The sequence below is a fragment of the Schistocerca piceifrons genome, chromosome 7 (genome assembly GCF_021461385.2).
Source record: "Schistocerca piceifrons isolate TAMUIC-IGC-003096 chromosome 7, iqSchPice1.1, whole genome shotgun sequence".
NCBI lineage: Eukaryota > Metazoa > Arthropoda > Insecta > Orthoptera > Acrididae > Schistocerca > Schistocerca piceifrons.
In genome coordinates this window covers 281,395,637-281,422,988 of record NC_060144.1, presented here as the reverse complement: position 1 = coordinate 281,422,988, position 27,352 = coordinate 281,395,637, and positions in this window count along the sequence as shown.

Here is a 27,352-nt window from a genome sequence, read left to right as displayed (position 1 = left end):
CGCACCGCCACTTCCCAGCAAATTAGGGACACCGTTGCTCCTGGGGTATCGGCGAGGACCATTCGCAACCGTCTCCATGAAGCTGGGCTACGGTCCCGCACACCGTTATGCCGTCTTCCGCTCACGCCCCAACATCGTGCAGCCCGCCTCCAGTGGTGTCGCGACAGGCGTGAATGGAGGGACGAATGGAGACGTGTCGTCTTCAGCGATGAGAGTCGCTTCTGCCTTGGTGCCAATGATGGTCGTATGCGTGTTTGGCGCCGTGCAGGTGAGCGCCACAATCAGAACTGCATACGACCGAGGCACACAGGGCCAACACCCGGCATCATGGTGTGGGGAGCGATCTCCTACACTGGCCGTACACCACTGGTGATCGTCGAGGGGACACTGAATAGTGCACGGTACATCCAAACCGTCATCGAACCCATCGTTCTACCATTCCTAGACCGGAAAGGGAACTTGCTGTTCCAACAGGACAATGCACGTCCGCATGTATCCCGTGCCACCCAACGTGCTCTGGAAGGTGTAAGTCAACTACCCTGGCCAGCAAGATCTCCGGATCTGTCCCCCATTGAGCATGTTTGGGACTGGATGGAGCGTCGTCTCACGCGGTCTGCATGTCCAGCACGAACGCTGGTCCAACTGAGGCGCCAGGTGGAAATGGCATGACAAGCCGTTCCACAGGACTACATCCAGCATCTCTACGATCGTCTCCATGGGAGAATAGCAGCCTGCATTGCTGCGAAAGGTGGATATACACTGTACTAGTGCCGACATTGTGCATGCTCTATTGCCTGTGTCTATGTGCCTGTGGTTCTGTCAGTGTGATCATGTGATGTATCTGACCCCAGGAATGTGTCAATAAAGTTTCCCCTTCCTGGTACAATAAATTCAGGGGTGTTCTTATTTCTATTTCCAGGAGTGTAATTGAAATCTTCCCGTAACTCCCGGCCTTTTCCAAGTATACCTCCACCTCTTGTGCCTCCTCTTGTGATTCTTGAACAGTGTATTTGCTATTACTAGCTGAAACTTGTTACAGAACTCAATTAGTCTTTCTCCTCTTTCATTCCTTGTCCCAAGCCCATATACTCCTGTAGCCTTTTCTTCTACTCCTTCCCCTACAACTGCATTCCAGCCGCCCATGACTATTAGATTTTCGCCCCTCTTTACATACTGAATTACCCTTTCAATATCCTCATACACTTTCTCTATCTGTTCATCTTCAGCTTGCGACGTCGGGATGTATACCTGAACCATCGATGTCGGTGTTGGTCTGCTGTCGATTCTGATTAGAACAACCCTGTCACTGAACTGTTCACAGTAACACAACCTCTGCCCTACCTTCCTATTCATAACGAATCCTAGACCTGTTATACCATTTTCTGCTGCTGTTGATATTACCTGATATTCATCTGACCAGAAATCCTTGTCTTCCTTCCACTTTACTTCACTGACCCCTACTATATCTAGATTGAGCCTTTGCATTTCCCTTTTCAGATTTTCTAGTTTCCCTACCACGTTCAAGCTTCTGACATTCCACACCCCGACTCGTAGAACGTTATCCTTTCGTTGATTATTCAATCTTTTTCTCATGGTAACCTCCCCCTTGGCAATCCCCTCCCGGAGATCCGAATGGGGGACTATTCCGGAATCTTTTGCCAATGGAGAGATCATCATGACACTTCTTCAATTACAGGCCACATGTCCTGTGGATACACGTTACGTGTCTTTAATGCAGTGGTTTACATTGCCTCATGTCGTTGATCATTGCTGATTCTTCCGCCTTTAGGGGCAATTTCCCACCCCTAGGACAAGAGAGTGCCCTGAAACTCTATCCGCAACTCCGCCCTCTTTGACAAGGCCGTTGGCAGAATGAGGCTGACTTCTTATGCCGGAAGTCTTCGGCCGCCAATGCTGATTATTTATCAAAATTTAGGCAGTGGCGGGATCGAACCCGGGACTGAAGATGTTTTCGATTATGAATCAAAGACGCTACCCTTAGACCACGGGTGCTACTTAAGCTAAATTATGCTAAGGACCAACACACAGACACCCATGCCCGAGGGAGGACTCGAACCTCCGCCGGGACCAGCCGCACTTCCGTCTGTTTGGCCCAGCGTAGGATGCACTCTGCAGGAAGCAGTGAGTGAATGATGTGGAGGTTATTGTTGCAGCAAGACGTTGACTCCGACGTCGACTTGAGTGGTACCATGAGAGCATAGAGGCCCTCACAGTGAGGTAGCGTAAATCCGTTGCGTTGAAAGTAGGTTATGTTCAAAAATAGGATTTTGTAGCCAGATGAGTGGGGAATAATATGACATATGTGAATACTGAATGAAACCAACCCGCTTTCAGCAAAAAAAAGGGTTGCCTTATTTATTCAACATACACAGCACAATTTTTTCTTATCTAGCTTATCTTTAGTGTCGGATAGTTCATATTCTTGAAATCGCTGGTCATCAGTATCATATTATGCTTTTTTCCTAGATTTCTGTGTGTGGTAATTGTTTGAGACGTTACTGATGCGAATCATGTCCTAGAAAAATAAGACCACGATTGGCATCAGCCTTCGTTTTTCGACTGTTGGAAATTAAGCACCAGCCTCATTATAAACCCGTAACTTTGAATGAACTTTGATTCGTGATAACTCACCCATAAAAAATTTTACGACCACATGTTATGGCAGTTTATTTATTTGAATTAAGTAAATAATACAACCACTTTAACATTTGGTAAAAACATGGTCTTTGTGTTATCGAACTAACATTTGACTTGCGCTATTGTGTAATGTACACTAAGATAATGAAAAAAATTTCCTCATTATCCACCCTATCTTCGAGCCACACACAGAAACTTAACTTCGTGCTATTTCTTGCAATCATATGTAACTGAGTATTAAAGTAGCTATTTTTAAACTTTCAAGTAAAATATTCGCCGTGCCAATACTTGTACATTCTCAATATGACTAACATTTTACAGTTCGATGATGATAACTCGTCACTGAAGAATGTTATATTGCGGGAAAAGTATAATTGGGGTGGAAGTGATAACCTCGATGCACTTTGTGGAACTATTGTTTTATGCTTCTCAAAATATTCGAACACTGTCTAATGTGGTTTTCATTATGAAGCAGTATTAGAGATGCTGACAGCCAACTTTATTCTAAACGAGAGAATGTGCCACTTTTATTCCCCAATATTGGCAAGAAAAAGGGCTGAGGCCAGAGGAAGCCACAGTTTAATAACTACGGTATAGTGGACCACCAGCGCTTTGATACATCAAAGCCCATACTCATACTCTGCGCCTGTTACCGTGCATAGCTCTACGCAATATTGCTCATGACATTCTCTTGATGTTTATTCATTTGGTGTTACACAGCTTTACAACTGAATCTCACTGAATAATTATCGTACAATTATTCTCTCTACATGACAGATTTGTACCATGAGATAACCGTCTGTGGTATTCCTGTAGGGATTCCGGCTCACGGTGTATGTTCTTGTGAAGGCACACAAGCATGTTACCATCTTTTCTCCCCCATGTTATTGGAGAATTTCCACATACAACTTTAACTTTTCGTCTGTACCAAATGAATCATAGACAAATATGGCTATTTTATCAGTTTTAAATTCTGCAAATGGATTTTCTGGTCCTAATAATTGAAAGCCATATTGATTCTTAATAGAGCAGGACTGTTTCAAATGCATGAAGAGATGCACCAGTAATGAAGTGTCTTAACCACTTAAATTTTGTGACAAACAGTATGTTTCGAGGTATAAACGCCACTTTCAGGCAAAAACAACAGGAATACATATAAATGTGAAAATTGTTCCGCACAGTTTTGGCATGTCCTGTGGTCATCCTGTAGGGAAAGGGAAGGATAATGTAATATGAGTGAATAATCACTTCTTATTTTGGTCTGCTGTTCATGGAAAAGAAATTTAAATGATGACTCAGTTTGTTCATAACAAATGGCTGTATTTAGTTTTCTCCATTGCTAAGGCCCCTTTGATGTTGTTAACCACTGTTCATAGACTTGCAAAGGATGCTTAAAACACTTCACAATCGACTTTACTTTTCACCATCAGCAAAACACATACCCATGAAAGCACTAATTGTTAATTTAAGTTATTAAATGGAACCACGCAATTATGGTTCCATGCATGAAGATTGAATGAGATGCAAACCTTGACAGAGTGATCACAATATTATTTCTGCTTCACTCTCTTTTGGGTTTTACTCTTTCATTACAGCTCCATGCAAACAATCGCATAAGATAAAGTGAAGAGCGATAAAGAAGATATTATATTTGACAAACCTTTTGGTATGTGTAATTCAGAAAATTGTCTCCAAGAAGGTCATAACACTGTAGACATCACTCACTCGAACATGTGACTAACGACCTATGCAAAATCTCCTTCCGCAGAAACTGATATTAACATGTGAAAGGGCACATACTTTTCAATCTAAAGCGAAACACAACTTTATGTCACTGGCATCTGAAGTGGTAAATTACTGACCAAGGTTAAATATTCAGTTTTCACGGAGATAATCAGCAGTTTCTTGTAGTACATGTGGAATATTTTGACAACAGGGACGTGTGTATAATCCCTTACATTGATGAATGAGCATTTCCCAGCTGTAGATCACGGGAAAAACACTGTGACATGTAGCTCATAAAATACTTTCTTCATTTTGTGTTACATTTTTCATAATAATTCTGCAACAAAAATATTACGATCACATTTTAAAAATCCATCTGTCAATGTAAGCTACAACTATATTTTAATAATGTGTGTACAACCAGTGTGTTACATTTCAGGGCAAACCGTGTTACCATTCTCATCCGGTACTGATGACAGTTTTATAACTGACCTCATTTCAGGTCCAAACCGCTCAGCCAATATACAGCATGTAATGAGGGTGCCGCTCTAATGTTACTGGCAAGATAAAAAGCACATGTGGGATTCACTAGCCAACTCTTGTTAGAAAGCATTCACGTGCACTTGCTAAGCTCTCAGAGAAATTCATCTTTTGTGGTGGGTTTGTAGTATTAGCTCTAAAATTCTGCCTAAATATTCAATCCACCCTTGCAATCGAATATTCTATCTCGCAACCTGTTCCCGAGCTCAAAGCATGCTATTAAGTATGCAAGACCCCAAGCAATAATTGCGTGAACTGTTTCCTAATATTTGTAACTTACCAGTAGCTCTTTCTGTGTCTGTCTTTCAACTGACAGAAGCTTTCATATGCAATTTCCTGATCTGTAGTTGTGTCTTTCACTTTATTTTCTGGAACGATTGCAAACTTCAATTATCGCGAATTTCTGAAGTTTCTCTTCAGTGGATCTTATTTCAGTACTGACTAAATTCTTCCCTGCCGCTTTCAATGCTGGCAAGAAAAGGAGGCACTTTTGCGTTTCGTTGTGTTTGTTACAGTGGAGATTGTCGATACGTGTAGGAAAATCGTTGGAGAGCATCTTCTAACCCTTAACATCAACTTCATTTCCATCATCTTCATGCCTATAAATTCCCATTCCGATATATACATGACATCAACACTCAGTGATTATCCACTAGTTTTATTTATTGAAGGCTTAACGATATCGGTGTACTGGTATCCGTTGCTGGAATTTAATGGTCTGCAGGAGAGCTGGGTTTGTTTAAGAGCACTAGAACCACTTTTGAAAATCTCACATTATGCAACTCTTTGAACTGGTTTTTATTATAAACAATAGTTTACATAACCCTCTCTTTCCCAGTTATCTTACATTGTGAATCATTAAATCATCTCCACTGATATCTCTGGTGAATCATCAATCATCAGTACTCCTGTTATTGGATCGAATCTGAAAATGATGCTGCCAGTAAACGTCCTTTCACTGCTGTAATTTTGTTTTGTAATTCCTCAAAGACAAGACCTTAATAACCCTCTAGCTTTTTCTGAGAAGACCATCTAACATACGCTCTTGAGGTTTTTATGTAACAGTAGGTTGTAGCTGCCCGCTGTCTCCGCAGCTGGCAGTGGTGGAGCCATCAGTCTAGTGTGTATGTTTGTCATATCTTGGCCTGCACTTCATCTAAGCTGCGCCTCTTAGCATATCTGTCAGCCTGTTTGGTATGGTCAGTTATGGTTCATAGTGTTTTACATATGATGGAAATGCTGTGTCTGGTGAGGTTGACATATCTAGCCAGAGAATATGCAAAATTTTCTCCTACACCCATAAACACATATCAGGGCCATTTATAAAATTGGTTGATATTTTTATTCATTTCTGGGATTGTAATGTGACATATAAATCTTTATTGTACAACAGTAACTTAATCATCATAATCAATCATTTTGATAAATAATATGCACATTTTATATATGGAAGTACTGATGTTACACCTCTATTGTCAGTATCATCAAACATTTTTGATAAATAATACAGACAATTAAGATGTGGAAATAACTTTGTGACATTCAGTTAGAGAATTCCAGAAATCTATTGTAGGGGGTACATACTGACTGATCCATTTATTTAAAAGATGTGTGTGTGTGTGTGTGTGTGCACGCGCTAGCGCGCGCGCGCGCTATAGTGTGTGTGTGTGTGTGTGTGTGTGTGTGTGTGTGTGTGTCAACTGTAAACAAACGAGAGATATTAGAAAGTTTTCATAGCAAAATGTCGTCAAAGACCATACCGTAACTATGTCATCAGACAGTGTTGATTACCTAATACAATAGATTAAAAATTTTTGGTTGCAAAGTAATAATTACTATATCATCTCGACAAGCAAGTTGAAAGTAATCTTTCATTACTAAGTGAGACACGTTTCTGTGGAATTCTGCTTGATTTGTTGTGACGAATTCATCTTCAACAATTGTGACAGTACAGTGTGATCCACTTGATATGTCAAAAAAGTGGAACACTATACACAAGAAACCATGCAGATTTATTGCTTGTTAACGGTACATACATGTGAAGGATAGTCTGAAGTTTGTGTTGCAGTATGTGTCACAGCACGCAACATGTCCGGAATCGAGAATGCGGCACATATACCTAGCGTTCATGTTGCACCACGTGGAGTGGTTTGATGAAAGGCTAGTTGAGTTTCCCTCCTTAGATCGACCAGATGTTGCGGTATTTGCACAGCACTGTTATCTTTACGCACCCTCACACAAGATATCTGTAAGCGTTTGGTCGGTACTGTTAGGAGGCCATGGGATAGGTCCACCACGGGCGCATAAGCGGTCATAGAATATGTGCTTCAATTTTTCCCGCGCTATGAGAGTTCAGTGTGGTGAAGCTTCGTCCTGTTGATAGAGAATTGTGTCCAGCATCCCGTATTGCTGTAACTGAGGGACCACATATGCTCGATCGTTTCAGTTTGTATAGTGTGTTTCTGATATCTGGTTTTTGCACGATGACCTGTGCGCTGTTGGCTTTCCTCCCAGAGCATGGTCACTCATTATTAAATGTCTTCGTTTTCATGTATGTTACAGAAAATTTCTCAGGCATAGATAGATAAAGTTATAAATACGAATTTGTGTATTTCTGGCACTGAAATGGAACACCTAGTATTTCTTACATGTTCTGGAAACTCTACACATTGTTTACTGGAAAATACGTTAGATATTTGAAGTGTGAGTGCTGAAACTGTTGGCGAATAGTTGTAGGTTATAGGCGAAGCACGTACTGCTTCGAGAGACGTGTGGGAAACACATCAACATTTCCTCATGTCTCCCTCTACTGCCACAGTGGTTATAGCAATGCAGAACCTGGTGTGTCGTTATGGAAATGAACTTAATTAGCATTCTATGCGATAGCACCTATGCATTTAATTTCAAGGAACGATTGTAGTGGAATGCAACGGGAGGTAATTGAAAACTGTTGTCCACGCTTGAATGTAGATGAGTCTTCGTTATGTTTGCTCTCGTGTAATGAGACATTATCGAAACCCTGATCTGAAGCGTTGGTCAAAGCTTTTCTAGTGCAAATTAAACAAGAAGAAATACTGGACAGCCTAAATTATAAAAAAACTAAAGTTTTTCTTCTAAATTAAACGAGAAGAAATATTGGATGAACGAAATAATTGCAAAACAACTATCTTCCTTGTGGCTGATATTTTAGGCCCGCTTTTACAGCATGAGGTGTACAAATATAGCGAGAGTTTGTACAAAAAATATGTGTGAAGGTTTCAGACACACACACGCACACACACACACATTCGCCTTGATAACGATTGTTGATTCATCTGCATTTCATATCGTTTTCACACAAATGTTAGCCAGATATTAAAGAAAATTAGTCAGTGTTATGCCATGAAATATGACTCGGTATGTCGTTTACGCACAGAATGACCACGCATGCATTTCAGCAGCCATAGTTCGGTCGAAGCTGTTTTCACCTGCAGTTTCAAATAAAATACGAGGGTTGGAACTTTAATAGTACAACTATTTATTTACAGCTCGTACAAAGTGGATACGTGTTTCAAAGTTTTACGGACCTTCAAAATAGTCACCAGTATTGTGTATAGTCCGTTGCCAGCGATGTGGACGTCGTAGGATACTCTTATCAGTGCCAGTTGTGTTGACAGTTCGAGAGACGCGGCTTATTGCCCGACGAATTTGTAAAAGTTCTGAGGCGAATGCCGTGAAGTGTTTCCTTCAGTTTAGAAATCGAGTTGAACTCACGAGGGCTTAAGCCAGGGGAGTGCAGTAGGTGGTATAGCACTTAGCAGCCTCATCAGTCAAACAAATCAGTAACAGCTTGCACTGTACGTGCTTGAGCATTGTCCTGAGAAATGATGGCCAGGTCCCGCAGAAAGTGTCATCACTTCTGTCTCTAAGCTGGTCGTAGATTGTGTTCTAAATATGAACAGCACAGAGACAGAAGTGATGACACTTTCTGCTGGACCTGACCATCATTTTCTGTCTCTAAGCTGATCGGAGTTTGTGTTCCAAAAACAAATAACATAGGGAAGATGAGAAGAGGCAGCAGCGTGGACACACTGATCACTGATGGACTGGAAGCTGTGGCTGCAGAGGACGTCAGACTTCCAGTCGTACCCCGCCATCGGGCCTTCGTTCTGGTCGAAACGTCCCCCGGAAAACACCCAGAAAGGTACGCGTCCACTTCCTGAGGCTCATACCAGTATGTTGAAGGTGTCAGCTGCTGTGGCGTGGGCGGGTTCAGCTCCATCCGTAGGAAGACAGAAGACGGAGGAGGCGAAGGTTCTGCTTCCATGGGGTCGTACCGCGGTGTCGTGATGACACCCGCGGGTGGCTGCTGTGGCCGCGCTGGCTTCGGGATCCGTGAATCTCGAGGAAGAGATTCAGAAGGATCACCATGCACATGTGTTGTTGTTGTGGTCTTCAGTCCTGAGACTGGATTGATGCAGCTCTCCATGCTAATCTATCCTGTGCAAGCTCCTTCATCTCCCAGTACCTACTGCAATCTACATCCTTCTGAATCTGCTTAGTGTATTCATCTCTTGGTCTCCCTCTACGATTTTTACCCTACACGCTGCCCTCCAATGCTAAATTTGTGATCCCCTGATGCGTCAGGACATGTCCTACCAACCGATCCCGTTTTCTAGTCAAGTTGTGCCAAAAACTTCTCTTCTCCCCAATCCTATTCAATACCTCCTCATTAGTTACGTGACCTACCCACCTAATCTTGAGCATTCTTCTGTAGCACCAAATTTCGAAAGCTTCTATTCTCTTCTTGTCCAAACTATTTATCGCCCCTGTTTCACTTCCATACACGGCTACAATCCATACAAATACTTTCAGAAACGACTTCCTGCACTTAACTTTATACTAGATGTAAACAAATTTATCTTCTTCAGAAATGCTTTCCTTTCTGTTGCCAGTCTAACATTTTACATCCTCTTTACGTCGACAATCATCAGTTATTTTGCTCCCCAAATAGCAAAACTCCTATTCTACTTTAAGTGTCTCATTCCCTAATCTAATTCCCTCAGCATCACCCGACTTAATTCAACTCCATCCATTATCCTCGTTTTGCTTTTGTTGATGTTCATCTTATATACTCCTTTCAAGGCACTGTCCATTCTGTTCAACTGCTCTTCCAAGTCCTTCGCTGTCTCTGACGGAATTACAATGTCATCAGCGAAACTCAAAGTTTTTTATTTCTTCTCCATGGATTTTAATACCTACTCCGAATTTTTCATTTATTTCCTTTACTATTGCTCAATATACAGATTGAACAACATCGGGGAGATGCTACAGCCCTGTCTCACTCCCTTCACAACCACTGCTTCCCTTTCATGCCCCTCGACTCTTATAACTGCCATCTGGTTTCTGTACAAATTGCAAATAGACTTTCGCTCCCTGTATTTTACCCCTGCCCCTTTCAGAATTTGAAAAAGAGTATTCCAGTCAAGATTGTCAAAAGCTTTCTCTAAGTCTACAAATGCTAGAAACGTGGGATTGCCTTTCCTTAATCTTTCTTCTAAGATAAGTCTTAAGGTCAGTATTGCCTCACGTGTTCCAACATATCTACGGAATCCAAACTGATCTTCCCAGATGTCGACTTCTACCAGTTTTTCCATTCGTCTGTAAAGAATTCGCGTTCGTATTATGCAGGTGTGACTTATTAAACTGATAGTTCAGCAATTTTTGCATCTGTCAACACCTGCTTTCTTTAGGATTGGAATTATTATATTCTTCTTGAAGTCTGAGTGTGTTTCGCCGGTCTCGTACATATTGCTCACCAGATGGTAGTGTTTTGTCAGGACTGGCTCTCCCAAGGCCGTCAGTAGTCCTAATGGAATGTTGTCTACTCCCGGGGCCTTGTTTCGACTCAGGTCTTTCAGTGTTCTGTCAAACTCTTCACGCAGTATCATATCTCCCATTTCATCTTCATCTACATCCTCTTCCATTTCCATAATATTGTCCTTAAGTACATCGCCCTTGTATAGACCCTGTATATACTCCTGAGCTCTTGATATTCATACAAGTGGCTCTCTTTTATCCAAAGGTCTCTCTAATTTCCCTGTAGGCTGTATGTATCTTACCCCTAGAGAGATAAGCCTCTACATCTTTACATTTGTCCTCTAGCCATTCCTGCTTAGCCATTTTGCACATCCTGTACTTAATTTACTGTATTTTTGTATTTTCTCCTTTCATCAATTAAATTCAATATTTCTTCTGTTACCCAAGGATTTCTACTAGTCCTCGTCTTTTTACCTACTTGATCCTCTGCTGCCTTCACTACTTCATCCCTCAGAGCCACCCATTCGTCTTCTCCTATATTTCTTCCCCCCACTCCTGTCAATTGTTCCCTTATGCTGCCCCTGAAACTCTGTACAACCTCTGGTTTAGTCAGTTTATCCAGGTCCCATCTCCTTAAATTCCCACCTTTTTGCAACTTCTTCAGTTTAAATCTATAGTTCATAACCAATAGATTGTGGTCAGAGTCCACATCTGCCCCTGGAAATGTCTTACAATTTAAAATCTGGTTCCTAAATCTCTCTCTTACCATAATATAATCTATCTGATACCTTTTAGTATCTCCAGGATTCTTCCATGTATACAACCTTCTTTTATGATTCTTGAACCAAGTGTTAGCTATGATTAAATTATGATCTGTGCAAAATTCCACCAGGCGGCTTCCTCTTTCATTTCTTAGCCCAAATCTATATTCACCTACTATGTTTATTTCTCTCCCTTTTCCTACTGTCCAATTCCAGTCACCCATGACTATTAAATTTTTTTCTCCCTTCACTACCTGAATAATTTCTTTTATCTCATCATACATTTCATCAATTTCTTCGTCATCTGCAGAGCTAGTTGGCATATAAACGTGTACTACTGTAGTAGGCATGGTCTTCGTGTCTATCTTGGCCACAATAATGCGTTCACTATGCTGTTGGTAGTAGCTTACCCGCACTCCTACGTTTTTATTAATTATTAAACCTATTCCTGCATTACCCCACTCCTATTTGATTTTGTATTTATAACCCTGTATTTACAAGACCAAAAGTCTTGTTCCTCCTGCCAACCAACTTCACTAAATCCAACTATAATTAACTTTAACCCATCCATTTCCCTTTTTAAATTTTCTAACCTACCTGCGCGATTAAGGGATCTGACATTCCACCCTCCGATCCGTAGAATGCCAGTTTTCTTTCTCCTGATAACGACGTCCTCTTGAGTAGTCCCCGCCCGGAGATCCGAATGGGGGACTACTTTACCTCCGGGATATTTTACCCAAGAGAACGCCATCATCATTTAATCATACAGTAAAGCTGCATGCCCTCGGGAAAAATTACGGCTGTAGTTTCCCCTTGCTTTCAGCCGTTCGCAGTACCACAACAGCAAGGCCGTTTTAGTTAATGTTACAAGGCCAGATCAGTCAATCATCGAGACTGTTGGCCCTGCAACTACTGAAAAGGCTGCTGTCCCTCTTCAGGAACCACACGTTTGTCTGGCCTCTCAACAGATACCCCTCCGTTGAGGTTGCACCTACGGTACGGCTATCTGTATCGTTGAGGCACGCAAGCCTCCCCACGAACGGCAAGGTCCATGGTTCGTGAGGGGACACGCACATGAGAGTGGCGAATCTGACTGATGTCGGTGCTGCAATCCGTTTGCGCCTGAAATAAGATATATGCATGCTCCAGGTCAACGAAGAATCTTGTCTCGCGGCCACCGTTTACTGCCTTAAAAAGCCCTGAAAAACACAGTATCATGATGCTTGAAGCCATACTTGCGGCCTTCCCTCGGCGCCCGATGCTGAGGAGGGTGGAGCAGGTGGAACAGTGTCCGATGGTGGCGGCCGTAAAGCAATTCCGCCGGCGATGGTCCTTCTCGTGAATGCGAACGATAGGAGGCGAGAAACAGTTGCAATGCTTGAGCCCTGGTGTGTGCAGTGCGAAGTTTGGCCATCTGCTGATAGAAGTTCTGACAAAACGTTCCACTTCGCCGTTGGACTGTGGATGGAACGGTGCGCTAGTTAGATGTTGTATGCCATTGCGTTCACAGAATGTTTCTGTTGTGTACATAGTTCCGCATAGTCAGCGCGTACACAACTTTCCCACTAGAGCGCGCCCCGCTAAGCACAACAGCGCATGTGCAGCGCTCGTCTGTCTCCGCACTACGAGATGGCGCTATCTTAGAGACGGACCAAATTCTGCTTCCGCCGATCCACGTATTAATATGTAACGCAGCCAATGAGACTGCTGCTAATGTAGAACCTTTTCTCATCGCGGATCACACTCGCGCAGTGATACCTGAACGCTCGAGGTATTATAACGAGTGTACAGACCTCCGATTAGTCAGTCTGCATTAGTCTGCATTAGTCGGCATTAGTCTGCATTAGTCTGCTTTAGTCTGCGTTAGCCTATAGTCAAGTTTCAGTCTGTGCGTAATAAGATTATCGTATTCCTGTACATAGCCATGAAGAGAAATCTATAGACACTTTGTCAAGTATCAGAGATATGTGAGAATAAGATTAACGTACCAATACCAAAGGAATTTCAGATTGTCAATTGTAAATAGCATCCAGAACCAAGTTAAGTTATTTCTATGCATTTTATTATTTTAATAAATGTGTGTGAAAGTTAATCAAGTTCTGTTTAAAGTTGGTCACTGTCAATCTGCTGCACTAAGCGTGCAAGTGGCATTTCTATCGCCTGACCTAACATCAGAAGATAAACACGCCACGATAAGACCACGAGACATATTGCAGACATTCGCCTACTTCGTTAGAGCGACAAGTCAAAAAATCTGATGGTGTGTGTACCGAAGGTTTTACAGTACGCACACCACAGTTTCAAATTCATTTGACTTGAACTGAGGGTCGTTTTCCGGCACTATGACTTCAGACAAACCTTCGAGGCAAAAAATAGAGGGCCGCGCCTGAGCTGTACTACACAACGTTGTCGAGTTCATTGGCACAACAACAGGAAACTTGCTATAAGAGACTACCACAATCAACTCTCGAACGTTCAAAAAGGACCCGCAAAGTCTACGCACACAAGTTGCTAATGTGATTGTGACTTTGGCCAAGCAAAGAAATTTTATGGCGGAGCGGAGTGATTTTCTGAACATGAGTGACACTGTGACGTCATCTGTTCTATTTGTGTGTCCATACCCCGCGAGGTACAATGTCGATGGGCTAGCTGTTTCGCACGAACAATACCCCAGTGTCCTCGGTGAAATAACTGCAATACTTCTTTTTTGCAAAGCTTTTGGGATCAATACACCTCACTGTCCACTGTCAGCTTGAACAAGAATCGCACCTTGCTGTACAGTGAGGCTAAGCCGACGTGCAAAGTACTCGCACACTACAGAGTTCTTTATGCTATGCAAAGGGCAAGGGCAAGATGTTCGAAGGTATTTTAGCAAAATATTTAAATCTGAATCAGCTTAAGTGGCCGGTAAAATTTTCCTATATAGTTCAGACGAAAGGATTGAAGCAATTCAGAATCTTGAACATCGATGTGACAACAAGATGCATCAGATGCGTCAAAGTCTGTATCAGAGCCAATCGGAAGACGTGAAAGTGCTTTCGTAATACCATGTTGAGCTGTCGTATGATACATAACAGAGCCCACCTTTGCAATTTAGGGCATTTCGTACAGGAACCGGCTTCATCGGATGAAAAAAGGACTGGAATGGCTTGTGATCCGTTGCTAAGTAGAATTTGCTGCCATACAAATAGTTGTGGAATTTGGTGATATCGTACACCATAGCCAATGCCTCTTTTTCCATCTGCGAATAGTTACGCTGAGCTCTGGACAACACTTTTGATGGAAAGCAATAGGCCTTTTTTTATCACCAAATCTATGCGAACGCACTGCACCGATTCCGTAAGAAAAAGCGTCAGCTTGCAACGCAACCGATTTGTCAGGATCAAAGTAAAAGCAAGCATCGATCACTGAGAAATACATCTTTAATGTTTGGAGAAGCTTCTTGGCACTCATCTGTCCAAACAAAGCGGTCGTTCTTGCGACGCAAGCGATGCAACGGAGCTGTGATTTGTGCAGCGTTCGGTATCAACCGAATATAATAGTTCATTTTTCCTAAGTCTGACTGCAATACTGTGAAATTGCGAGGAACTGGCAGGTCAGGTATGGCTAACAAATGTGACTGAAGAGGATGCACACGTTGACTCTTTATGACATGACCAAGATACTCGAACTCCGGTTTAAAAAAATCACACTTGCCCGGTTTACATTTTAGTTTTACATCAGATAGCACACGAAACAAAGCACGCTAATTTGTCACGTGTTCTTCTGGTGTACGACCTGCTACGACAATATCGTCCAAATGGCTTGAACAGTTAGATAGTTAAGCGTTCAGCTGTTCCAAATACTGTTTGAAAATGGAGGGTGCGGAAGCACTACCAAAAGGAAAACGCAAATATTTAAACGAGTACAAATGAGTGTTCATAACACACACGGTTTGAAATTCCTCATCTAGTGGTATTTGAGGATATGCGTCCCGGAAATCGATTTTTGGAAAGAAGCGACCAGTGCCTAATCTGTCCATGAGATCCTCTGGGTGTGGCAATGGAAAGTATCAATGACAGTTTGTGGGTGGACTGTAGACTTAAAGTCAACACAAAGGCGAATGTGACCTGAAGGTTTGGGGAGCAAAACCAGTGGACTTGCCCATTGACTAGTTTGTATGAGCGCAATAGCACCACTATCTTGCAATTCCTTAAGTTCAGCAGCCACATTGTCCCGTAATGCATTGGGAACAGTTGTGTCCCGGCAAAATTCCGGTTGAGCATTGTCTTTCATAGTAATATGTGGAACAAAGCTGTTAGCCTTGGCTAAACCTTCAGAAAAGAGTTCAGGGAATTGTCTCAGGAAGCGAGCTACACTGTCGTTGGCATTGAATGCAGTCACTGACAACACATTGTCCTAAATTTGAAATCCAGACAAATAAAACGAATCAAGGCCAAATTTGTTGCTACAATCTCGTGATTGTAGTACAGTGAAATTCACATTTCGCTTACGCGAACGATACGTGGGAGGCAAAGTACTTTTTCTGAGAATGGGAAAGTCTTGTCCATTATAAGCCGCCAAGTGTGTGCTAGTTTTAGACTGGCGTGGGGAGCCTAACAGTTCACATGAGTCACGATTTAGCAATGTAACAGAGGCACCAATGTTACAGAGGCACCCGCGTCCAACCGAAATTTCACACGTTTTCCACTAAAATGCAAATGAACAAAAAGTTTGTCTGTCAGGAGTATCGCTGAAGAAACTGTTTGCTTGCTAGTTTTGCTAATGCCTGCAGCAAGCTTTGAGTACACTGCATTGATTACACGGGCCTTGTGGCCAGATTTTTTTGAGTGGGAAAAATTTATATGTTTCTTCCACAGCTAACATACGGATTTTACATGACCTTTTTTGCCACAAGCGTAACACTGTGCTTGTCTGGACAGGCAATCTTGGCGTTGTGCCGTTAATAGCACCGAGGGCATGACTTAATTCTATTCACTGATCTAGTGGCCTGTTTAGAGAATTGCTTACGCAGCTTTGCGCGTGGGTGCTGTTGCTGCCTAATGGGTCGGTTGTGAGCGAGGGGCGACTCAACCCATCAAATTGGTGGCTGCTCAAATTTATCGGCCACTATGGCACCTGAATCATTCTGATCTAGAATTTGCACAACGTGATGAAATGATTGATCTGATTGTTTCAAAATCTGTTCTATAAGGTTGACATCAGTTACATTGTACATGATCGCATCATGCAACATAACATCTGAATATAAAGCACCACAAGCACATTTTGATTTGCATTTCACTGTCATACCCTCAAATCTGTTACCCACTCGCGATAAGTTTGTTCTGACCTTTTCTAGGTGCCACCACATTCACTTCTTGCTCGTAATATTTATTTAGAGAACCGACAATTTGGTCATTGGAAAGTTCACTCGGAGTGGCGTTAGGGAACAATTTCTGAATGAAGCGAGAGACTGCACTTCCTACCATTGACCAAAAGTAATTTAATTTCTCGGTACCTGGTACTTTGTGAGCAGTGATATGGGTTTCATACTGTTGCAGCCACTTGAGCCATTCTTTTTCGTTAGTCTGGGGAAAGGCAGTATGGGACGTGGAGCTACAGTTGCTGCATGTTGGCCAGTAACTGCTGTACCGTGTTTAGAAGGGTAGCGATCTGCTGTGTCTGAAACTGAAACATCTGTGTTGCATCTATCGCTTGCGGCTGAGGCGCCTGAGCAGGGGTTGGGGGAGGTAGATTGCTCATTTTCGAACAAATGCAAGCGATAAAAATAAGCACACAAGCAAAGAAAATTTCAGCAGCGTCCACCTGAAAATACTGAAAAGGAAAAATACTGTAAGAGACACTGTAAAAATATGTAAACATACCCTTGCTAACAAAGACAAGGTGGAATTAAGCGCCAGCAAAACACAAAAGCCCAAGACAAAACTAAACAGAGACAATGTGTGGTAGCTGGTGGCTCTGGATTCGAAGCTTTAGTAGTTTGTTGCTATGTTATTGCTTCTGTATCGTCGGCACCATGTTTTTCGGACATCTTAGTCGCCATGTTATTGTGTCTAGGAATCCTGCATACTCGGTTCGCTAGACAAAGAAACAAACAACTCGTATTAATGAGTTTTATTACAACACAGCAAGTACAAATACTTAACTTAAATAGATGTGCCGCAAGTAAAAGGTGACGTACAAAATAATTAGTCTTCTTCAGAATGTACCAACACAAGTCTGTGCTAAGTAGGGATTGCTAATGATAGAGGCTACGATGCGTCAGCTAACGAAGTGGCTAACGTTGAAGCTGCTATCGAAGTGGGCTGCCGCCAGTCTGGCGTAGCTCTTACGTCGTCTACACACAAGGGCCTCTGTTGTCGCGTTGTTGTCATGGAGGGAGCTCGGTCAGCGTACGATTTGCGGACCTCTTCTCACAGCCGTGTCCTCTCTGCCGTTCCCGAAGGGCGTACCGGCGCTGGCTTTAAAACGAAACACATAATGCCCTCTCCTACTGCAATGACATCTTCCAGCAGGAAGGGCAGAATCGTTCTATAGCGGCTTGAGGAACATGAAAGTTAACTCACGTTTTCCTGACCTCAGCCCGATGAAACGCATCCGGGACGCTTTCTGGCTGCAGCTCAGTACGGACAAACAACCGGCCAGCATATGTTCAAATGTGTGTGAATTCCTAAGGGACCAAACTGCTAAGGTCATCGGTCCCTAGACTTACACACTACTTAAACTAACCTATGCTAAGAACAAGACACACACCCATGCCCGAGGGAGGACTCGAACTTCAGGCGGGAGGGCTACGCAGTCCGTCACAGGGCACCTCAAACCGCGGGGCCACTACGCGCGGCCAACCGGCCGGCAAGTTACGGGAATTGCTTGACGTTCATGTACACGTCTGGTGCTACATGCCTTCGGCAATTTACCAAGGATTTTTATTGAATTTTCTCATTCTGAGAAGACCGCAGGAGCGATCAGTTTTTACCTGCTAAAAACATTTAACAGCCAAGATTGCATAAACAGTTCTTTATTTAAAGCAACCGGTTTCAACAGTCTTTGCTATCATCTTCAGGTCTTACAAAATACTTTAATGAAACGTGTTCATTCTACGTTCTGTCTCACGCCAAGTTCTCACGTGGATAAAAATCAGTACGTTATAAAAGGTTTGTCATAACAAAAATATTTAAAAAGGTAAAGCACCTTGAGTAAATGGCCATGTCCATATAGGCCTATATATACCGCTCACAAATGACTCTTGCGACACAAAACAAGGTAAACGGTAGCACATGTGTTTACATAAGCTAGACATATTCTAAATATTGAAAATCCACCTCAAACGGTGTATAGGGTATACCGTTTAAGATTGATTTTCAAAGTTTAGAGTATATCTAGCTTATGTAAGCAGATGTGCTACTGTGCACTGCGTTTTCGTGACGTAACAATTACTGGACATGGCCATTTGCACCAGGAGCTTGACATTTTTGAAAATTTTAGTTATGACAAAGTTTTTATAATGTGCTGATTTATGTGTACGTACATGAGAACTTGGCGTGAGGTCCAACGTCGAATGAATACGTTTCATAACAAAACTATTTTTTATGCCTTAAGATGACAGCAAAATCTGTCGAAACCGGTTGTTTTAAACCAAGAAATATTTATGCAATCTTGGCTACTGATTCTTCTCGTTATCAAGAATTTGAACTACTGCCAAATCAGAATCGCCTCTGTACTGTGTTTCATATGTGGAGCCGAACAAACTGACAAGGCGTAGGTCAAAATATGTTATCTCGTCTATGGGTAAGCGCTAGTACCAGGATACAACTACCGACGAAATAAGACAACCCTTGCAGTAATATGTTTTAAGATGGGGTTTCGGAAATTAGTCACATGTAAGATTAAATCTGGCACACAAGGAGAATTTTCAATGAAACTTGGCAATATAGTCATAAATGTACAAATTCCTGATGATTTGTCACAGTGACAACAAAATAATTTCTGTCGGATTGACATAGTCAAGATGGTGCCAAATATTATTGACCTTGGACGCTGATGACCACTGTAATTGTGCGCCCTAAAACCACAAAAAAATTTATTTACCTCCTAACAGCCATAAGGCAGCACACAAAAGCAGTGACTCTACGGTCATGATTTATTTAGAAGAATTTATCACCGTGTATTGTCCGTGGATAGTGGTCCTTGCTCGACTCACCAATACAGCATCAGGAGATCACTACCAGCACGAAGACATCAGGCCGGATAAGCAGCTGCGAAAGAAGTGAAGTCAGCATCTCGGTGGCGAGGACCTGCGTCAGGTCTGCTGACGCGAAGCAAACAGTGGCAGCGAAGTCAGGTGTAGGCTGGTCCTGGTCACGCTATGGATATCAATGCGGTGACCAGCTAGCATTTTGCAGCAGAGGTGGTGCAAGAGGCTCACAGATGCGGACTGAGAGCCAAGGAACTAGAAAGGCGTCCGGTAGTTGGTTGGTTTTAGGCAGCAGAATACGTCCTGCTAGAAGGCACTAGTTTACCTCCTGGCAGCATCAGCACTAAACACAGCCTGTAGATCTGCGGCCAGTGGAAATAATGTCTAGTTTTAGTTGAGAAATGATGACCCACTCCGGGTCGACAGCTGGTGTAGAATACTTCTGAGTGCCTGCTGCAGTCGACGATAGACACTCCCTGTCAGGATCAGTTGGTATTTGTGCCCTGTCGTCCTGCCTCTTTAGTTCACATAGACTATCTGCCCCTTTATGTCACATAGACTATTAGACTATGGCAGAGGTGGAGCACCAGCCTCAGGATCGTATAATCCAGGTCCTCACTGGTGAGGTCCGGTCCTGTAGAGTGTTGCATCGATGATGTTCCGTCACTGGCAATTGGCGGCAGTGCCTGGTGTGTGGTAGTAGAGCTCACTTCCGTGTCAAAATGGAGGTTTTCGTAGTGATAGCTCAGCACCTTCTAGCTTATACATCAGAATATGATGGCCTTCTGGCTTGCCTAGCCACAGATACCGATACGAATTTGGAAAGGTTGTGGTGTTACTCTCCTCTCTTCAGAATATTCTGACCATCAGGTCAGACTGGTATTACTTTTGTAAATCACTTAAGTTCCAATTGCTTTTACGCTAACACAGCCCAGTTTACAGTATTGGATGACTATATACATGTTTGCTAAGAGTGACTCACTTTATCGGTATGTGGTGTTCAGAAGGCTTTCTGGTTTCCCACCATACACAAATATAGGCTGCATAAATGTGACCCTAAGGCATGGTGGTACTCCAAGTTCAGACGCCCAGACCAATTGAGGTGATAGTTACTGTGATATTGTTGCAGTTGCTGAAACGTCTGCTCCATGTTGGGATGTAAAGTTCTGTTCATAAACGTCAGGTTGTGGGCAGATAGTGTAACCAAAAGTTTGTTTGACATCTACAGTAGCAGATACGTCTTGTCCGAAATTGTAGCCCGCCTTATCGCTGCATGGGACGAACAGTTGGCCCTAGAATGTATCAAGTCGTAGTACATATCAACATAAGCCTACCTAGCAGGTCCAACGTTTTGTATCGTTAAGCGACCCTGTTCGTAATAATTCACGATAACCACCAGTCGACAGTATATGGAATACGTACCTGCTTTCTGGAAATAGAGTTGCTGTGCTAGAATGTGCCATGGTTATCCGGCTGAACGTGTTCTTTCTAGGAGTAATTCTACTTCACACATCCCTGTGGCAGTCCGGATTACTTGGGATGGCATTGCACAAAATTCATTCAATTGTTAAAATGCTGGACAGATTATGATTTGCCAGTGCTAAACATACGTTCAATTAATTACAACTGGACATACATCATGTTAGGTATGTTGTGAAACAAAGAAAAAGAACAGTTACCTGTAACAACAAAACAAATTACCAATATTCCAAGCAAAAAGTACATAAAACAAAATTAATCTGTTCCCAGGTCTATATATATATGTTCTATACATATAATATATCCATACCTATAATAAAACAGCAACTTGCAGGGGCCAGTACACAGGAGAGTAAGAAAATATGATGGATCATTATAGCCACAATAGAAGTAGAAAAATTATTTTAAGAATTTTTATCTGTCTGCCTGCCTGTCTGTTTGTCTGTCCAAACGTTTGTACGTGCATCACGCAAAAATTTCTGCACAAAAATGGGATGCAGTTTCCACGGTTATATTGTTGAGGTGTAACTTAAAATACACTCCTGGAAATTGAAATAAGAACACCGTGAATTCATTGTCCCAGGAAGGGGAAACTTTATTGACACATTCCTGGGGTCAGATACATCACATGATCACACTGACAGAACCACAGGCACATAGACACAGGCAACTGAGCATGCACAATGTCGGCACTAGTACAGTGTATATCCACCTTTCGCAGCAATGCAGGCTGCTATTCTCCCATGGAGACGATCGTAGAGATGATGGATGTAGTCCTGTGGAACGGCTTGCCATGCCATTTCCACCTGGCGCCTCAGTTGGACCAGCGTTCGTGCTGGACGTGCAGACCGCGTGAGACGACGCTTCATCCAGTCCCAAACATGCTCAATGGGGGACAGATCCGGAGATCTTGCTGGCCAGGGTAGTTGACTTACACCTTCTAGAGCACGTTGGGTGGCACGGGATACATGCGGACGTGCATTGTCCTGTTGGAACAGCAAGTTCCCTTGCCGGTCTGGGAATGGTAGAACGATGGGTTCGATGACGGTTTGGATGTACCGTGCACTATTCAGTGTCCCCTCGACGATCACCAGTGGTGTACGGCCAGTGTAGGAGATCGCTCCCCACACCATGATGCCGGGTGTTGGCCCTGTGTGCCTCGGTCGTATGCAGTCCTGATTGTGGCGCTCACCTGCACGGCACCAAACACGCATACGACCATCATTGGCACCAAGGCAGAAGCGACTCTCATCGCTGAAGACGACACGTCTCCATTCGTCCCTCCATTCACGCCTGTCGCGACACCACTGGAGGCGGGCTGCACGATGTTGGGGCGTGAGCGGAAGACGGCCTAACGGTGTGCGGGACCGTAGCCCAGCTTCATGGAGACGGTTGCGAATGGTCCTCGCCGATACCCCAGGAGCAACAGTGTCCCTAATTTGTTGGGAAGTGGCGGTGCGGTCCCCTACGGCACTGCGTTGGATCCTACGGTCTTGGCGTGCATCCGTGCGTCGCTGCGGTCCGGTCCCAGGTCGACGGGCACGTGCACCTTCCGCCGACCACTGGCGACAACATCGATGTACTGTGGAGACCTCACGCCCCACGTGTTGAGCAATTCGGCGGTACGTCCACCCGGCCTCCCGCATGCCCACTATACGCCCTCGCTCAAAGTCCGTCAACTGCACATACGGTTCACGTCCACACTGTCGCGGCATGCTACCAGTGTTAAAGACTGCGATGGAGCTCCGTATGCCACGGCAAACTGGCTGACACTGACGGCGGCGGTGCACAAATGCTGCGCAGCTAGCGCCATTCGACGGCCAACACCGCGGTTCCTGGTGTGTCCGCTGTGCCGTGCGTGTGATCATTGCTTGTACAGCCCTCTCGCAGTGTCCGGAGCAAGTATGGTGGGTCTGACACACCGGTGTCAATGTGTTCTTTTTTCCATTTCCAGGAGTGTATGATACATATTTCATCTCAATACGCCACCTAAAAGCAGAGTTTTCTTTACATACCCAAGGGTTTTCTTTAACTAGGTCAGTATGGGGAAATCGGAATCCATAGGACATACAGGGAAACTGTCTTAGGGACACTTAGATGACTTTCTGTGAAAACAATTTTTGCCTTAGTTTTTCGGCAAACGTGAACTGTCCCTGAAAATGAGGAAAATGGCAAAAATTTTTGTGGATGTTGATCACCTCATTTTCTTTTCATTATAAAGGAAGAAAAAATCGGGACAACAAAAGTCTTATAAAAGTAAACGAAATAAACCAAGACAGAAATGATAGCATCCGTCAACAGTAGTATTATGGAAAGTTTTATCATCATAATAACAATGTTACAGTTGAATCGTTTTATCCATAGACATAGTTCATTCATTCTTCAATCTGGGTGCCTATTATCGTCGATAAGTTTGATGAGTTGACACTAAAAATCTATTATCGCCGATAAGTTTGTCGAGTTGACACTAAAAATCTCTTTCGCACATATCATAAAAGATTTTCATCGCTTCTTATCGATGTAAGTGAACTGACATATGCCATCCCAAAAACGATCTAACCTTTTTTCAGTTTCTCCACAACCCAGACGAACAGGACTGAGAAGATTAACAGAAAGTGAACCGGAGCTTGAAGAGCGCTTAGCATAGCATCGTTCTAAAATAATTGCGTCGTTTCTACCTGAAGAGTTTCTTGTGAACGCGAATCACGTTTGAATGCTAACAGACGCAGTGACACTGCGTCGTGGTCTGTAGAGAGTAACGTAGATCATGAACGTCGCTTGAGTGCAGCGCGACTTCGCCGCTCTGTATCTCGAAGTGCGGAAACTCGGGAAGCATTTCAAATTCTGTTATCCCCTTACTGTAGGCGCCACGGCGTTTCCCGATCTGTAGATCTTAATTCCGAACGACCGATGGCCGATGACCACACTCGTCACGAAATCTCACGTTCTCTTGAAACGCAACGGAAATGAGAAGCTGACCATAGCCGTCATGATATTTCGTGGATATTGGAGACAGATAAGCAGCACAAGCTCCATTTATCTGCTGACCGCAGCTGTCACGATATTTCACGGCTTTTTGAGACAGATGAGCAGCACGAGTTTCATTTGTCTGCTGCTCGGAATAGCTACCATTAGAGGCAGGGGGAAACCATCGTTTGGAACAGGAATGGAGTCGGTTAGAGGTGGTGCGACAGACACAGTCCAGTGAGAACCGAATGATGCAGTTAGAGGAAGACCGGCTGCGTTATGCCCTTATTAGGCAGTCAGTCAGTGACGATGGTGGATCGATAGTATACTATCATGAGCAGCTGCCCTGGCTAGAAAAAGAAAAATGTGTATTTGACAATGCTTCAGTAACAAAATATGTCGATTATTCTTCACTTGGCTCAATCTCCACGCGTTGAAGAACTTTGAACTGGCTCGGAGAATCCAAGGGATTGTGTTGTTTATCTAGCAAAGATCACCTAGGAAGAATACAAGACCCTCCAGAACCACTAAAAGTTACTAAAATGAAGTAATTTTTGAACAACTTAACGGCCTACAACAACATGTCTTTCAAAATGACTTATTTCACAGCGAATCGGATCACTGGAGGGGCGTTTATGCGTACTTTTAAGGTGCAAGGCGTAATACACTCCTGGAAATGGAAAAAAGAACACATTGACACCGGTGTGTCAGACCCACCATACTTGCTCCGGACACTGCGAGAGGGCTGTACAAGCAATGATCACATGCACGGCACAGCGGACACACCAGGAACCGCGGTGTTGGCCGTCGAATGGCGCTAGCTGCGCAGCATTTGTGCACCGCCGCCGTCAGTGTCCGCCAGTTTGCCGTGGCATACGGAGCTCCATCGCAGTCTTTAACACTGGTAGCATGCCGCGACAGCGTGGACGTGAACCGTATGTGCAGTTGACGGACTTTGAGCGAGGGCGTATAGTGGGCATGCGCGAGGCCGGGTGGACGTACCGCCGAATTGCTCAACACGTGGGGCGTGAGGTCTCCACAGTACATCGATGTTGTCGCCAGTGGTCGGCGGAAGGTGCACGTGCCCGTCGACCTGGGACCGGACCGCAGCGACGCACGGATGCACGCCAAGACCGTAGGATCCTATGCAGTGCCGTAGGGGACCGCACCGCCACTTCCCAGCAAATTAGGGACACTGTTGCTCCTGGGGTATCGGCGAGGACCATTCGCAACCGTCTCCATGAAGCTGGGCTACGGTCCCGCACACCGTTAGGCCGTCTCCCGCTCACGCCCCAACATCGTGCAGCCCGCCTCCAGTGGTGTCGCGACAGGCGTGAATGGAGGGACCAATGGAGACGTGTCGTCTTCAGCGATGAGAGTCGCTTCTGCCTTGGTGCCAATGATGGTCGTATGCGTGTTTGGCGCCGTGCAGGTGAGCGCCACAATCAGGACTGCATACGACCGAGGCACACAGGGCCAACACCCGGCATCATGGTGTGGGGAGCGATCTCCTACACTGGCCGTACACCACTGGTGATCGTCGAGGGGACACTGAATAATGCACGGTACATCCAAACCGTCATCGAACCCATCGTTCTACCATTCCTAGACCGGCAAGGGAACTTGCTGTTCCAACAGGACAATGCACGTCCGCATGTATCCCGTGCAACCCAACGTGCTCTAGAAGGTGTAAGTCAACTACCCTGGCCAGCAAGATCTCCGGATCTGTCCCCCATTGAGCATTACTGGATGAAGCGTCGTCTCACGCGGTCCGCACGTCCAGCACGAACGCTGGTCCAACTGAGGCGTCAGGTGGAAATGGCATGGCAAGCCGATCCACAGGACTACATCCAGCATCTCTACGATCGTCTCCATGGGAGAATAGCAGCCTGCATTGCTGCGAAAGGTGGATATACACTGTACTAGTGCCGACATTGTGCATGCTGTGTTGCCTGTGTCTATGTGCCTGTGGTTCTGTCAGTGTGATCATGTGATGTATCTGACCCCAGGAATGTGTCAATAAAGTTTCCCCTTCCTGGGACAATGAATTCACGGTGTTCTTATTTCAATTTCCAGGAGTGTATAACATTTTATTGGCTCTTTGTTGCCGAACGATATGACGATGCAAATGTTAGGCGCCTACACATTCCTAATTTAAACTCAGGTTTGGTAAGAAGCCTAGAAAGTATGCTACGCAGTGTGAACCCGTATGTCAACAGCTTTATAGCGGCACTACAGTTTCAAATGACAAGTGCAATAATTACAAGTTTGTAGCTACAGCTGGAAAAAAGACCAAGGATCACACCCGGGTCTCTGTAATGCACCAACTGCGAATGAAGTCACTGCCCTCTTACTTGACCATGAATGTATAGGAAAGATAGTTTGTTACGTCCTTGTGACAATCGTCTTCAGAGAATCAAAGAAACATATGGCACCTACGATTAGTTACAGCGTCCTTTAACTTAATATTCTGTCGTGGTGTAGTCGGCTGCAAGTTTGCCGTGTATGATGTTGATCTTCGCAGAGATGCTCCAAGTTTTAAGAAAGAAACAACAAACCTTCTGCAGTGCAGTTTTCCAGGTTTTTAATCTAGCCACGTGAAAAAGACCGTCTCTACTTACACCGATTTCTGGGACTTTTAACCAATTATTAATACACACACGTATGCACAAATTGAAACTGAACGGTTAGTACTCACCCACATTCATCAGAGGTAATTAGGTGCTGAATTACATCGACGTTGTAGACGCTGTTGCTGTAGTCATCAGTCCTGAGACTGGTTTGATGCAGCTCTCCACGCTACTCTATCCTGTGCAAGCTTCTTCATCTCCCAGTACTTACTGCAGCCTACATCCTTCTGAATCTGTTTAGTGTATTCATCTCTTGGTCTCTCTCTACGATTTTTACCCTCCACGCTGCCCTCCAATGCTAATTTGTGATCCCTTGATGCCTCAGGACATGTCCTATCAACCGATCCCTTCTTCTAGTCAAATTGTGCCACAAACTTCTCTTCTCCCCAATTCCATTCAGTACCTCTTCATTAGTTATGTGACCTACCCATCTAATCTTCAGCATTCTTCTGTAGCACCACATTTCGAAAACTTCTCTTCTTATCCAAACTATTTATCGTCCGTGTTTCACGTCGATGCATGGCTACACTCCATACAAATACTTTGAGAAACGACTTCCTGACACTTAAATCTATACTAGATGTAAACAAATTCCT